Consider the following 15,045-nt stretch of genomic DNA (forward strand, 5'->3'; position numbering starts at 1 on the left):
CATTGTGGTAAACGTGCGAGACGCGCGACGCGACGTTAAAATCACGCGAGATACAAACTGCTGGGAGAGCAGTTAATCTGCAAACGTACAAAAACACCCGCGCTGTCACTGTGAATACTTCGCCGATCCGTCATTTCTTATGACTACGTATCTAGTTTTTTTTTCTCTTTTCACGACACAACGTGAAAATCCCATCGAAAAACATCTTTTATTGTCACTCCAGGCGCTAGTACGAACGCATTCAACGTGACCTTACATCCCGCGAACGTTTCCTCTCGCTACTGCGAAACTATGAACGCGAGAGGAATTTATTGGCACGTAATACACGGTACGCGTATGTTACGTAACTTGACGTATGTATTACCGATACATACATATACACGAGGTGTCCTGCTGCACTGTAGTATTCCCAGCCATTTGCGTGAAAGAATAAACGACGAAATATCGAGAAACACCAACAGTTACCCTATATTATAAAAGAACCTATTTAACATCGAATATGAAAAGAGTCTAATAGATCAAGCTCTAAAGGCGTTCTCTTGTACAAACTCGTCTTTTGATTAATTTCGAAAGCCTAAGAGCCGATACTTAATATGCAAGATTAGAAACTCGCAACAAACAAAGACGAGCACTGAAATCGCGCTAAAAAAAAACACGCTTCTAAATACGTTGGAGAATATATCCTAGGACGCTTTGTATAATTTACAACGGCTGCACATTTTCGAACGGGTGTGCAATATTCGGACGAGGTAAGCGGACGGTACGGCAATGAATTATGAAAGTGATTAGTTATGCTCGTCACAGATGCTACCTCGGTAGATAAAGGGCAGTCTCGCTTCCCTTCGTTCGCGTACCCGGACTTCCACAGATGCAGTTCGATTTTCACATAACCGCTGGGATTAATAGCGAATCACAACCGAGATCTTTCACTTATATAAACAGTGAAGGATGCGTTATATATATACGTCGAGGAAGTATTATTCGTGACGTTTCTTCGTCAAATTCAAATAACAGAGTTTCTCATGGATAGCATGTTTCACCATTAGTAATATTATCGCGAGCAGTTAGCTGCCAGTTAGCACAGTTTAACAAAACTGTGAAAATCAATTAGAAATTGTCTCCTAGTTAGCAGACATTTTTACGGAGTTTCGAAACAAAATGAATAACATACAGTTCGTTTTTTGAAATTAATAATATCAATTTGTTGACATTCTGGGAATTGTTTCAGATTATAGAAACTCACGGAACACACTAATAAAAATTCGAGCTTTTGAATTATAACAAATAATTGTAATAATAAATCAGGAAGGACGTATATTTATGTAAATATATATACAGCGTATAAGACACTTCTAGTATTACTCGCGGAGCTGTTGTACGCGTATGTGTGTATCTGTCATATGCACCGGCGATTTTTAGACCCCTCGTAGTATAAAAACACGAGATTAACGAGATTAAGTGCAACGCGCATTCGCTGTAAAAGAGGAGGATCAACGTGCACGTAGCACCACGACACGGAAACCGGCATAAATACCACGTGGCTTGAGAACCCGGCACGCGGTAAACGGACTTTCCCGGCGCGGCGTGCCGCGCACATGTGTACGTATATATTTGTGTACTTGCTGCGTGCGTGCGTGTAGGCACACGCATGACATGGGTACGCTAACGTAAAACGTTGAATCTACGTATTTGCAGCGCGTTTTCCGGGAGAGTTTATCTCAATTTACCTCACAGTGTTGCGTTATAATAGCTGGTTTTCTATCGCAAAACTCGACTCGCTTGACAGATTCGCGAGGACGATCGACTCAACGAAGATCATTGTCGATTCGAGTTCCCGCAATAGTTTCACGACGAGGCGAAATCATGATAATGCCTTTTCCTCGTACGTGTTAAATCCGTCGCTTCATAACGACATGCTATGCCGTATGCAAAACTAATGGATTCACTCCGGCGTCACATAATGGCTATAGATAATTTGAATCGTATCGCATTAAGCAATATAAAACTAAGTGACATTTGATTGGATTTTCGTAGTAGCGCCAACTTATTTTAGCTTTCGTGCTTCCATTGTGTTCTCCGTACAAATATTATTCAATCTCATATTTGCATAACGCGATCAAACAAAGTTTGCACTTACGCTAAATATGGAATTCCTATCGACAAATTTGCTTAACGAATTTAGATCGTGGATACATTATATTTCGTTTGACGTTTCGTATAATAGAAGGCTCCGAAGAAAACGCGAATACTTCGTAATCCCACGGACTAACCGAGTGCGTCATCGACGGTGTTTCTTCGAACGGTAAGAAAGATCATTGCGAAAACAAACGCACGAGCGTTCTTGAGTCTTTCGAAATGCGATTACGAGGCGTTCGTTCTCAGCTCGCTTTTAAATCAACCGGCATTTAAATCGGACGTAACGTCCGACTTCCTTGTACCATTTCCGCATTGTACACCGGTCTTTCCTACCTTTTTTTCTCTTCTATACTACAACGACAGTCGAAGCAGATCGAAAAGATTCTAAATCCTTATCGAGCAAATAGTTTGTATAAACGTGACTTCAATAAAGAATCCACTTTTATGTATAATAGAGAAAAAGCTAAAATCTTCGTCAATATAAAAATAAAAATGTTAATATACAGATGTTCTTCATCTTAAAATATCAAGGAATACTCTTAATTGCCAAAATGGTAAAATAAATGACACTATACACTTTGTTTCTTTCACTCTTCTTTCGTCGTGTCTATGTATGTCTTTACTACATCGATATTACTACGAGTAAAAAAAAAATCGAGGGAACGTATAAAAGCGACGAGAACGTCGCCATTGCAACGCAGTGCAGCGAACGACAGTTGCATTCGACCGTGGTTGTCGCGAGCCGTTCGCTAAGCAGCTGCCTCTCTTCGGAGAGAGAATCGTAACGCGAGGAGGCAAACCGGGAGGACGGCGGCAGATGTAAACGGGAGAAGCTTTTACCTTTAATGGATTCGCCCGGGGGCCAACGGGATCTTCGGGGTTGAAAATACCTCGGTGGTAACGAAGTTTCGTAACGAGCGGCAACGGTACTTATGCGGTATACTGCGCGCATGGAGGGGAGCACCCACTCTGCATCCCAATTTAAATTCCAATTGCAGGCGCGATCGGACTAAAATCAAGTGCCGACTTGCCAAGACCTGGCGACGAGTTTTTTTTTTTTTTTGCGAGTTTCGCGGCCGCGTTGTTGTCTCGTTCGCATTAAATTTTCGCCATCTTGACCTCGATAGTGGAAATTGTTAAGAAAATAACCAAGTCGGCAGAATTATTAAAAAGACATATAAAGAAAAAATACATTGGTACATACTTTACTTTATATTTTCTACATTTTTACTTCTGACAAAACTTTCTCAAAACTCGCTTGCTTTACATTCCACGGGTTAATCTTTTGAGAAACTTTCGCGAGAAAACTGAGTCTATCAGAAAATGGAGCAAGTTTTAAGATCGTACTTATAATCGTAGTTATCATTATGAAAAGTCCGTGGGAATCGCGAGCAATTATAAAATACAGCGATAACTTTTCGCCAGAAGCCATTTTTAAGCGCAAAGTTTTGTTACTCACTTATCACAAGGGTGGGACGCGGTCGGGATAAGCATCTCTTAAATCTCTTTGACGGGATATCGTTTTAATCGTGCGACATTCAGGAGTACTATATCAATTTTCAGTGACCCATTCTACGTGATGCCGATGTTAATATTCAACGATTTTCGGTATATAAAAGATGGATTTCTCTCTCTCTCTCTCTCTCTCTCTCTCTTTCTCTCTCTCCAATTTTTCAATCAATACAGTATCAATTTAATTTGAAGCGCTTGTAAAGACTCCTGTTTTATTTGTTGCCATTGCTAATATTTCGAACTAAAATACTATGGAGACTATATGTAGATAGAAATGAAGACATGTCAACAGGGAAAGCTTTTTTCACGCAGTCCGTAAAAAGTAGAAAAAGTCGGTTGAAATCGGCACGGCACCGTGTTCCCCGTATTCCAGCTATCCGTAATATTCGCGCTATTCACCGCTCGCAACGTGCTCGCGTCCGCTCTCGCTGATTATTCGAATATTCGAGGCACCCAAAGCGTTAAATATTTCCGACCGGGTTTGCTCGATACACAGAGTATCCTACTGAAAGTATTTTAATGACAGATTCTTTGACGTATTTCGAGTGAATTCTTCGTTGAGAATTCTCGACGGAACCTCGTCATTTTCAACATTAAATATCTCAACAAGTGCTAAATTGCATTTTTATTGACGTTTACTGCGAATTAACCGAAAATGGGGAGAGAAGTTGCGACTGTCCATTTAATTAATTTAAACACTTCATCCGTAACTCGTTAACTAAAATGTTTACTATGTTAAGTCTCATAGGATTTTTTTTTAATCAAGAATTAATTCCAAATTCGTCAAATGTTATCAAAGAATTTTCCGGCATGTCACCCTGTATACAGCGCGGGTGATCGCAACGCGGCGTCCATCGTAGCAGTCAATACGTCGGAAAACGCAAACGCGCATTGCAAGAATAACATATAACATATATCTACGTCCGTGTCGGCCTGTACTGCATCACTGCGCGCTATCCAATTTGAAATAACGAAGGCACGAAATTCTACGCTGCATTCATTGCATTCCGATATACGCTTATAGCCAAAAACATACGGTTCGTAACGCGAAAAGACCTTTGTGCGCACCAAAAATGTTTATTGTAGTTCCAGCTGCAAACTAATCCTTCGTTTGTTTCCAGACGATAATGTAGTGCCGATCATAACGTAACAACTCGGTTAACTATAATTAGATTTAATTGATAGCTAAGAGCTGTAGACAGAAAGGTTGAGAATATTAAAGATTGAGAGTTAAAAATTAACTCACAACTTTTGTTTTAACTTGCCGATTCGAGAAAGAAAAGACATATATAAATTTTCTATATAAATATATAACATCTAATATATAAATATAAAATATTTAAAATTATCCGTAACATTTATAGAAAGATAAATTGGAGTTTGTTCTTCAATAAATCCGTATCGAAGCTTTTTCGATAATCAGTTTACGTAATCCGGAATCTTGAGATGCGAGAATCGGGAATGCATAAAAAAGACGAACGAAATTTCACCTCGTTAAACCAGTAAAGAGTGAAAGAAAACAAAATTCCGGAGTCCTGCGCAGTACCGGGTGTGTCACCTGTATGTCGATCTGCGCCCAGTCTAATGTAACGTTTTCGCGAGCATGAGAGACGAGCGTGTAATAAATGCGCGAACGGTTTCTCGGTCCCTCCCCCTCTCCTTTCGAGTCTCACCGCTTTCATCTGCGTCCATCGGCACGCACGCACACACGTACACACACATGTATACACGACATACATGTACACACCACATGTGCGTTCGTGCTGACACGCACTGCCGGTACGTTAAAAGACGCAGGGACGAGAAATCGCTTCTGCAACTGGATTCCACTAGCCGGCCGGCAGGCCGGCCACAAAACTTGGCCGAGGCTCAAAAGAATCGCGTCCTCTTTCCCTGTCTCTCTTTCTCTCTCCCTTCGCTTTTCCCCCTCTTTCCACCCTGTTCTCTCGTCCATTGCTCGCTTCCTTCTCCCATCGCTGTGCGGCTTTGCGTTCTACGCATCGCCGAATTGCGGCATCTATATACCCTGGCGACGGACGAAAGGAGAAAGAGGACGAGGAAAGAAGAAAAATGCGTTTATTGATACTCTGATATTTTGATAGTCTAAGAGTACATGTTATACAATACAAAGCTAATATTAACCATTGTAATACTGGCCCCATAACTCCAGAGAGTTTTGCTCTACTGGCATATCTATATTTCTCCTACTATATCTGTATTTTGATATACTTTTGAATAAACATAATTATTTTCCATTTTGTAGATTCAGATTATCATAAAAGTTTTATATAAAAATGTTTAGATGCGCGAATTTGTGTGTAAATCAATATAATTAGCACGAATCTCTCAGGTTTCCGCATAGAACCCAGCGATTGCCGGCGAAATTTGTCGCGCTCATTGCGCGGAACGGTAAGTATGCTTGATATTTGATATCCTGCGCGAAAGTCCATTCGTCACGGACGTATTTAATTCTTTAGAGTGCGCGCACTCGACACGTAACATAGCAGGAATAAACCTGTTGGAATCGCCGACATGGCTACACGTCAGCATCGTCAGGAAGTTAAGGCCCCGGCACAATGAAAAATATAAGGAACAAGGAACAGATATTAGCGATTAGGACTAAGAAATCGGAAATAAAACTGGATGCACAATGAAAAACACAGGCAACAGAAACAGGAAATAACACGGTTTCTGATTCCTTAGTCCTAATCGCTAATATTTGTTCCTTGTTCATTATATTTTTCATTATGCGCCCTTAAAGCCCCATGTATTCGAGACTGGCGAATCTAAGATCTCCTTACGCGACACCGTAGGCTATTAATGTGGAGAATTAATTCTTTTGTAGTATGTTCACGGCATGTACATATGTATAGTGTGTAACTGAACCCTATCTATATAATAGCAGTACGTAATAATACGCTTTATTCTCAAATGGAATTATCATCAGGTTTGAATAAATAATTTATAAAAACAAAGCGTAAAAAAATAGCTAAAGTTACTATTAAAGAAAGGTGAGAAGACATAAAAGAAGGGAAAGGATTATTCAAGTATTGTTACCAAATGTGACCAGGGCTAAGAAGTCCGTTCTGTCGTGATCATTAATAACAAATATTACTGAGGTTTCGTCGACATTAAAATCGATTGTAATTAAGCGGTTACATGATCGACCACTATAGAGAGCAAATTTAAACGCTGCAATAAATTGCATTTGCCAAACGTCACATCTATTTGCCTGTGATGCATGATCTTTAACTAGGGCCTCGGTAAAAATAATCGAAATTTATGCGGCATTCGTGCTAAAAGCTGGAAGGTTAACATCTCCGCGCGTGCGACGGAAAAATGCGACGCGATAGCTCGCGGCGAGGTAAAACGCGGGCGTTCGTGTCATTTCCAGGTCGTTTAAAGTCCACGTACAAACGCGCTCGGTTCAGCCTGGGTTGGCTTGGCCTGGCCTGGCTCGGCACGGCTCCGGCTTGGCACGGTCGAATCCAGAATTCGTCTAGCGCGCGTAGCCCCGGCCACACCGGGCCGGGAAGGCAGAAAATTATCCCTCGAAACCTCTCGATCGTTCTTTCTCCTTGTCTCACTTCTCTCCCCGCGCAGCGGTGGTATCCTCCGCCCTCCGCCTCTAACGTCCCTATCTGTCCCGCGCTCTCTCCCTCTCTCTCTCATTCTCTCTCCCTCTTTCTCTCACGTTCTTTCTGTCTCTTCCTCCCCGTCTCTCTCGCCGCGCGCTCCACGCTCTTTCTCGACCGTCGTCCGGGTTCCATCGTTTTCGCGTGTGTACGTGGGCAAGGCGCTCGATATTTCAGGCCGTCGCCCACGAGAAACGCAGTTCCTGGGGGCGTGTTCCGCCGCACTACCATGGATGACGACGGCGGCAGCGGCGGCTGAGGCAACGGCGACGCGGCGGTGGCGGACTGAGCCCGGTGTTACCTCGCCGTTCGTTTACACCGAGAACGCAAGAGAAGAAACCGAGAGAGCACTGGCATAATTTCCGGCGGAGACGCCGGCGCGAGCAGCGCGAGCATGCCTCTTTTACTCGCCGCATCCCCGGAGTGAGTCGATCCGGAATCGAGACCAGCACAGCGCGCGGTCGAGCGGGCGCGAGTAATCGAAATTTCGTTGCCCGTGAACTGGAATTGGAACCGATGTAATTTCGACGAATTCAATTCTCTATACGTTGCCAGGTATAGCGAAAAATGGATCGCTTTATGCCAATCGTCGCGCCTCCGCTATTGCGCGAATAGACATTGGAATGATATTCCACCAGTCTCCATGCCCATTTTTATATTTTCAGCTACTCTAAAAAGAATCTCGGACGACTTTTTAAAAATAATGGAATTAATGTTGCGTGAAACATTTTAGCAAAAAAAAGGATGCTAAATGGCGAAATGTACAGTGGAAGGACGATTAACATTTCCATGTACGTATGAAGTTCGTAGTTTGCTTCAGTGCTGACGAAATTACGTGGTACCCGAGAAATGAGTTTAACCATATAACTGTTTTATAAATCACAAGATAATTATCATTTATGCAAACGTGAAAATTTTCCGCAATGTTATGCTTCAATAAAAATATATATATGCTCAAATATTCTCAAAAAAAGACAGAAAAATACTGACGAGACAGTGTCTTGTTCAAAATTCAAGGAAACTTTAGTTCTCTTCGGACTTCAGTTAACTGATATTTTCGGGCAAAATTAAATTCAGTATGCGCGCGATTGTAATCGATATTCAGGTAGATTCTAGTTACTGATGGCATAATAGATAAACTACATTAATACTGAATGCACAAGCCAGCTAAGGTTTGTGTTCAGAGTTGAGTACTCGTATGCTTCGGAGTAAATCGATGAAGTACTTCAACGAGATTAAGCAATTCAATACTCGCTCGATCGAGTGGAACTAACTGCTCTGTTATATGCATTTCGACGAGCATATTGTTAATACGATGTGATTTATCATCTTATTTAATTTGGGGATTTTCTTCGGTAACGCGAAAATTAAATACGAATTATTGGATTGATTATTGATTGATAATAATTGATTCATAAAAGTTCCGTTTTACTTAACAAACAGAATTTTTGTATTTGAAAAAATGTTATAACAGTATAAGTACTGTAAATAATACGCTCTTAACTACTTAATTGCAACAGATAAAATAATTAGATGGATAATACTGGTTTCTCAAAAGAAATGATTCAGTAATCATATACCTATAGCGGAATTTATTTATAAATTAATCCAATAATTTTTAGCTCAAAATTTTCGAATGTAATCAAGTCAATCTTTTTTATGTTATAAGAGCACTAAAAGTAAATATTAAAATATAAAAATAAAAATAGTATTTTTTTTCTGAAAGCTATAAAAAGTGTATCATAAAAGCGTAATCATAAAGATTTAAAAATATATGTCAAACGTGTGTCTAAAAGTGACGACAAAAGTTCAGATAAAACTCATAAAAAATTTAATCAAACATCAAGAATGGTATTCGAAAAGTCAACGAGCTTTTATAGAATTATCGATCGTAGAAATATAAAACTTTATATAAAACCTTAATTCAATAATAATTATTATATGCATTTCCTTTCGCACGGCAGTTTCTAACGCATCTCTCGTTTTTCCCCAATTATAGTTGTTTTATTTTCGCTGATTTTAATTGAAGATTGATTACGAGAAATATAAAACAAATAAAAGATAGAAAACATTTAAAAAATGAATAATTTCTGTCTGAGGAACAATATCTTTCAAGTAATTAAGATGCATTTAATGTGCATTACGTTTTATTGAAATAAATAATTTTTCTCTATATATAGAAAAGATCAATATTGTTGTTATTATACATATATATTTCGCTTCTTTCCTGTTTATCGAAGCATAATTTCACCGTTTTGAAACACGAGAGCACATAACTATCGAAGTCGATGCGCGAGTTACTCCCGACTGAGAAACTTCGAACTCAATTCGCCCCGTCATTATAAAGTACTTGTCCACCTCCGATGCGAGAAGTGCGAACAGGATTAACGCTTGAGAATGCATCGCCGCACGTGGTGGCACGTGGTAAATGCGCCGCGCGCGCGCGGCGTGTCACCAATTAACCCTTTATGGCCTAAATTTCTGTACACGTTGTTCCGTCATAGTCGGACACAAGTATAAATTTCGCACGACCGCCAGCTGTGAAATTTTCTTTATTATCGCACACGTGTTCCACGATAAAACGCAACGCTTTGCGGAACACGATAGTAGATTTACCTAGTGTCGCGGTGAATCAAGATATAAAAATTATTCTAAAGGATAAATCTGTAAATTCGTAAAAAGTTAACACTACAAGATAAGAATACATGCGAAAACTTTATGAGATGTAACGTGTCATAAAATATCGATATGGCTTTCGATACGCGGAATAACAGCAACATACATAAATTATCAGTTTACGAACTTTTCGCGCAATAAAATTTTTTAATTTAACATCGAATTAACCCGCGCAAAAGCGGGCTTTCGTTACCAATGCGTACATATAAAAAAAAGTTTAATATTTCTGTGCTATACGTCTCAGTAACTGGCATGTGCTTCGGCAGCTGGTTTCACGACCATCGTAGTTGAAAGTTAATGCGATCCCGCTCTGAGATAGAACATCCGTTTTAATCGGCTCAACTTGCTATTTCATTTTTCTCAATTACGACGAAACAAGATATTTAATTACGACGAGAGGAAGACATGTATTTTATTCTTCTACAGTGTAAATTGTATTAGCGTTAAGTTAATTCTTTAAAATCCGATTAAGGAAAAACTTTAAAACGAATATCACGCACGATCAGTATATTAGTTCATAAAATTAAGATTACTTTTTCTTCGTCGCAATAATTGATTCATTATTTACGTTTCTAATACATGAAATATATGAAATGTATCTCTCTGAATTGGATCTTGCGTACCTCAAGCTTTGCGATACGATGTCGCGCTTGCACGAGATATCTCGTGAGTCACTGGCTCGACGTAACACGAGCAATGGCTCATTGCGGGTATTCCCAAAAGCGAACCCGAGTCGTCGATGATAATTTCGCTCGCGTCGCATCGGTGGGATACGGTAATACGCGCGAGGTGCGAATTTTTAAAACTATCCACCGGCGCGAGAAATTCCGAGCGAGTGCGCTGACCGGACAAAGAGCAAGAACAATAAAATTTGCATAGATGTCGGATAAATAACAACGCAGAACGAGAGCTGTAAATCATACGTGTCCAGCGGCAGCGAAACGTTATATCGTCTATTATCGGGATATATCTATTCTCGCCCTGCGCTCTGTGACGCGATTCTAGTATAACGGCAAGAATTCTATTTGTTTCTCTTAAATTAATGGCGTGTCACGGCATTGTTATGCGATATCGTCTCAAGCGATTACCGAAAGAACAAAGCTATCGATCTTGGAGTAATCAGAATCAAGATAAGCGAGAGAACAATTCGTATCGGCGCATTTATATATACCTTGTTCAATGTTTACATAATGCGTGACAATACAGTATGCTATATTGATACAGAGAGTACACAGAGAATAAAAAGCAAAATTTATCTTTCCTGTTTAAAGTTCTGCTCTGGTAAATTTGCTTTAATATAAAGAGAAAACAGAATATGTGCTTACTGAAGTTTAAATATAAACAGCATAAAATGTATAAATCTGCAAACGCAAGAGAATTAAGCACATAAGTTAAGATAAGAGAAAGTAAAGACAAAAGTTCGATTTTTGTAACTGTTTGTTCTCTTTGGGCAAAAAGAGGCGCGATAGAGCACTGTAATATAAGCCGTAAAAAAGTATAAAGCCGGAGTTTACGTTACTTCCACGAATTTTCCTCGCGTTTCTCAAGATGAGAAAACGGGGCTTACACCGACATTCCTCGTAACAGCTCGCGCATTTCCATACGGAAACCCGAGACATCCTGGAACGGCATCGAGATTGAAGAGCGAAAATGTGCGTGATCATCGCGCCCACGTGAGAAAATTCGCGTCTCTGTTCACCTGGCGGAATAACGTTCGCACGTAGCTCGGGGTACTGCGACACGACTCGACTCGACGGCACGCGGCCTACATATCCTACATATATCGCGTCGAGTGCGAGTTTTGTAATACGCAATTTGACGCGCCGCGCCGCGCCACGCCGCAGCAGAAAACGTCGGGCGCGAGCAGAAAGCGTGGGCGGCTTCGATCATCGTCGAGGAAACGTGCCGGCGTACGTTGAGTCACTCCGACGACGAGTTCCCATAGCCCGCCGCCAACGCCGTGCAAGGTGCCGTGCATGCGCGAGCTGCAATCAGCGAGCACGTATCTACGTGTGCAGCAAGAGACAGAATTGTCCGTTGACGTCATCGTCGACGATTTATTCGATCCGCGCCCGAAGTTCGACACGCCTGTCGCTGGCGCGCTTATACAAGAGTGTCTCCGGCGCGAGCCGCGTGAATATTATTAGGGAGCGCGAATCTAAAAGACACCGTCAGATCAACGATGGCATTAATTAAAACGATAATGCCCGAGTTTTAAACGGCTGCGTCTTGCTCGATCAGACGCAATGACACTGTGGTAATTAAAGATTATTATAAACAACTGAGATATAAACTGTAAGTCTAAACAATATACTTTAATTACGCTTTCGAGAAGCTCTTATCAGAAGAGAATTAAAACCTGAGCACCTACGATACATGCACCATTTTCAGAGGAAAAAGAATTAAAAATTTCATAGTTTTAGCATACGCGTGTTCCGCGTTAGCTATTTCCAGAATGGCTAAATTGCATCATATGCATTGATGCACATACTCAAAATATAAAAATATGTAAAAGTGATCTAGATGTTTGCGAAACGTGTTCCATCAGTTACATAATTTTCAGAGATAAATTTTTCGCCAACAACTTCACTGTGTATTTTAGATATATCCTACAAAGGGAAGAACAGAGAGAGATAGAGAGAAATAGAGAGAGAGAGAGAGAGAGAGAGAGAAGTTATACATCAAATATAAAACTTTACCTAGCGTCAAAAAACTTTGATTTTTTAAATCAATGCATCTGCAGGAAAACCTAGCTCACGGACTATACAAGTGCAGTATAAAATGTCGAATCTGCCTAAAAATGTATTTGTAATTTTTTTTTTTCTATCCCGATATATAATTCAAATTAGATATACGTAACGAGATTTCATTTTGAGTTAGCATTTTTTAAAATCTATACCATCTATACTATTTTTTTTTTTATTTAAAGATAACAGAGGACGATAAAATTTGGAGTTTAAATTATATTTTATGTATGTATATTTGTATATATACATTATACACATAATTCTCTCTGTGCAAATTAAAGCATTAAATTATTTCAATGAAACTAAGCGATTTCTCGTGGTGGGCAATAATATTATGTTTATATAATAACGTTTGCAAACGTTCGCCACTCGTCGAACGAACCGCGTTTTCGATACGCGCGTCAGATGGAATTTGACTATATCATCGCGATGTGAATTTTACGTCACGTCGGATGCTACTCGTTTCATAGAAAACACTACAACGATACTCCAATATCCACGTTATCGGCCTGAAAACCGTTGTATCGATAACAAGCGAGTTTTTCAAGCGGATATTGCTCGACTGTGAATCCGAAAGATCCAAAATTGTTGCAATATGATCGAGACAAACTTAACTCTGTTTAAACCGGAAAGTAATAGTCAATCGTGTGTCGCGGTCGCGGATTTTAATAATTTCTATTAGAAGGAATAATCGTAAGAATCGGTGTTACAACAAATTTTTGCATTAAGATTAAACGCGCGCAATAAACGATGAGATGTCAATTGTTATCGAATTGTTTCATTTTCATTTTCCCCTCGTCAACAGCCAGGAACAATTTGCAGTTTAAATGTGTGTCACTTTAAAAGTTTGCAGAAGTTTAATATAAATAAAGCAGTCGTATATATATCACCATAGTAGAAATATGAAGCACGCTAAAGATGTTATCAATTTTCGTTACTTTCGTCATGCAGATCGTCGACGGGATAAAACAACGCTGCGGCAACTATATAGGTCCGATTCGATTGAATACACCGTCGGTTCGAAAGCCACTACTACCGATAACGTGTCTACCGTAACCCCACCCCTCAAAATCCACAAAATTCCGGAATCCGGTGCGCCACGCACAGGATGAAACGCAGAGAAGAACGAGGATAATAAAAAGCCCCTGGTTCCCGCAACTCCACGTATAGCTACCGCACGAAAAAATCGGCACGAAGATTTTTATACGCTCGAACTCCGCTTGCACGGAAAAAATATCGTATGAAGCAACGTAATCCGACGATGCAAATATATATATATATATATATATATATAATGTCGTTTTATTTTCATTTATATAGATTAAAAATTTATTTTTTATAAATTAAACTCTTTATTTTTCATATTTCAACAGCATCATACGATATTTTACTGATAATACGTCAATAATCGTGTTTCGCATATTATCTACGTAATTTCAATCCGTTGAATATTTCTCTCATATTCTTCGTCAATTCTATTATACAGTCAGAAAACAGATTGAAAGCGATTGCGTGGTGTAATCTTCAATTAAATCATTTCACCCTAATTTACAAACTTCTTATACCTCAATATTGTACTAATATAAGTTGCATTTACGGTCACATTTACGGTCACATTAATAATTTAAGTGCGGATTATTTTTGCACGTACCTATTTTCTATCTCGGGCTCCATCGCGACATATCCATTGGTGCAGCAAGATCGATGTCAGCGCTGATCCTATAATCGTTACTCGACTTCGCCTGCAAAAGAAAGAAAAACCGAAGGTAAGAACTGGAAGATATGGCGCATGATCATTGCGGTATAGTAATTGCAGTCGTAATGACGGTACGCATCATGCCAAGCATGATCATGCGGATAACGCGATTGCGTCGCGCCGTCGGAATATGTGTCATATTATCGCGCAGTCAAGATTCTCGCAGGAAAGAATCGAGACGGAAAAAGAACAGAGATAATAATATGTTTATAACGTTCGCATAAATTAGTTTCTAAATACAAAACGCTCGATAACAGTTTACTTTTCAATATTTAATTGCTATAGCGTATGAAAGTCGCCGTGCTCCGATGTTTACTCAATTTGTTTGCCTTCGTTCTTGCTTCCGTGTTGATAATGCGAAAACATCCAATTCTATGTATCCCATTTTCTTAAATCAAGATTACGATTACACACATATATAATTATTTACTCATATAATTAGCTAAATTGAGGTGCAACTGATTTTGCGCGTCGAAAGTGCTAAGCGAGTACTTATGTTAAGTCGTTTCGTGCCAGTGGTTAAAGGTTACAAATATTTTGTGGCACACACGCGAGCGTATATAAATTATACTTGACGTTATCT

At 39.7% G+C, this 15,045-nt stretch overlaps 1 protein-coding gene across 14 annotated transcripts in view; it reads right to left on the reverse strand.

Annotated features, from left to right (window-relative positions):
- Positions 1–15,045, reverse strand: part of LOC112458457 (bromodomain adjacent to zinc finger domain protein 2B-like) — a 152,263-nt gene that overhangs the window by 84,703 nt on the left and 52,515 nt on the right. For all 14 annotated transcript variants that reach the window (XM_025022087.1, XM_025022086.1, XM_025022084.1 and 11 more), the window contains exon 2: positions 14,358–14,448. The gene's annotated coding sequence lies outside the window, so the exon portion shown is untranslated. The remainder of the gene's footprint in view (positions 1–14,357; positions 14,449–15,045) is intronic.

This window comes from Temnothorax curvispinosus, unplaced genomic scaffold (genome assembly GCF_003070985.1).
Source record: "Temnothorax curvispinosus isolate PA1 unplaced genomic scaffold, ASM307098v1 QBEX01008938.1, whole genome shotgun sequence".
Classification (NCBI taxonomy): Eukaryota; Metazoa; Arthropoda; class Insecta; order Hymenoptera; family Formicidae; genus Temnothorax; species Temnothorax curvispinosus.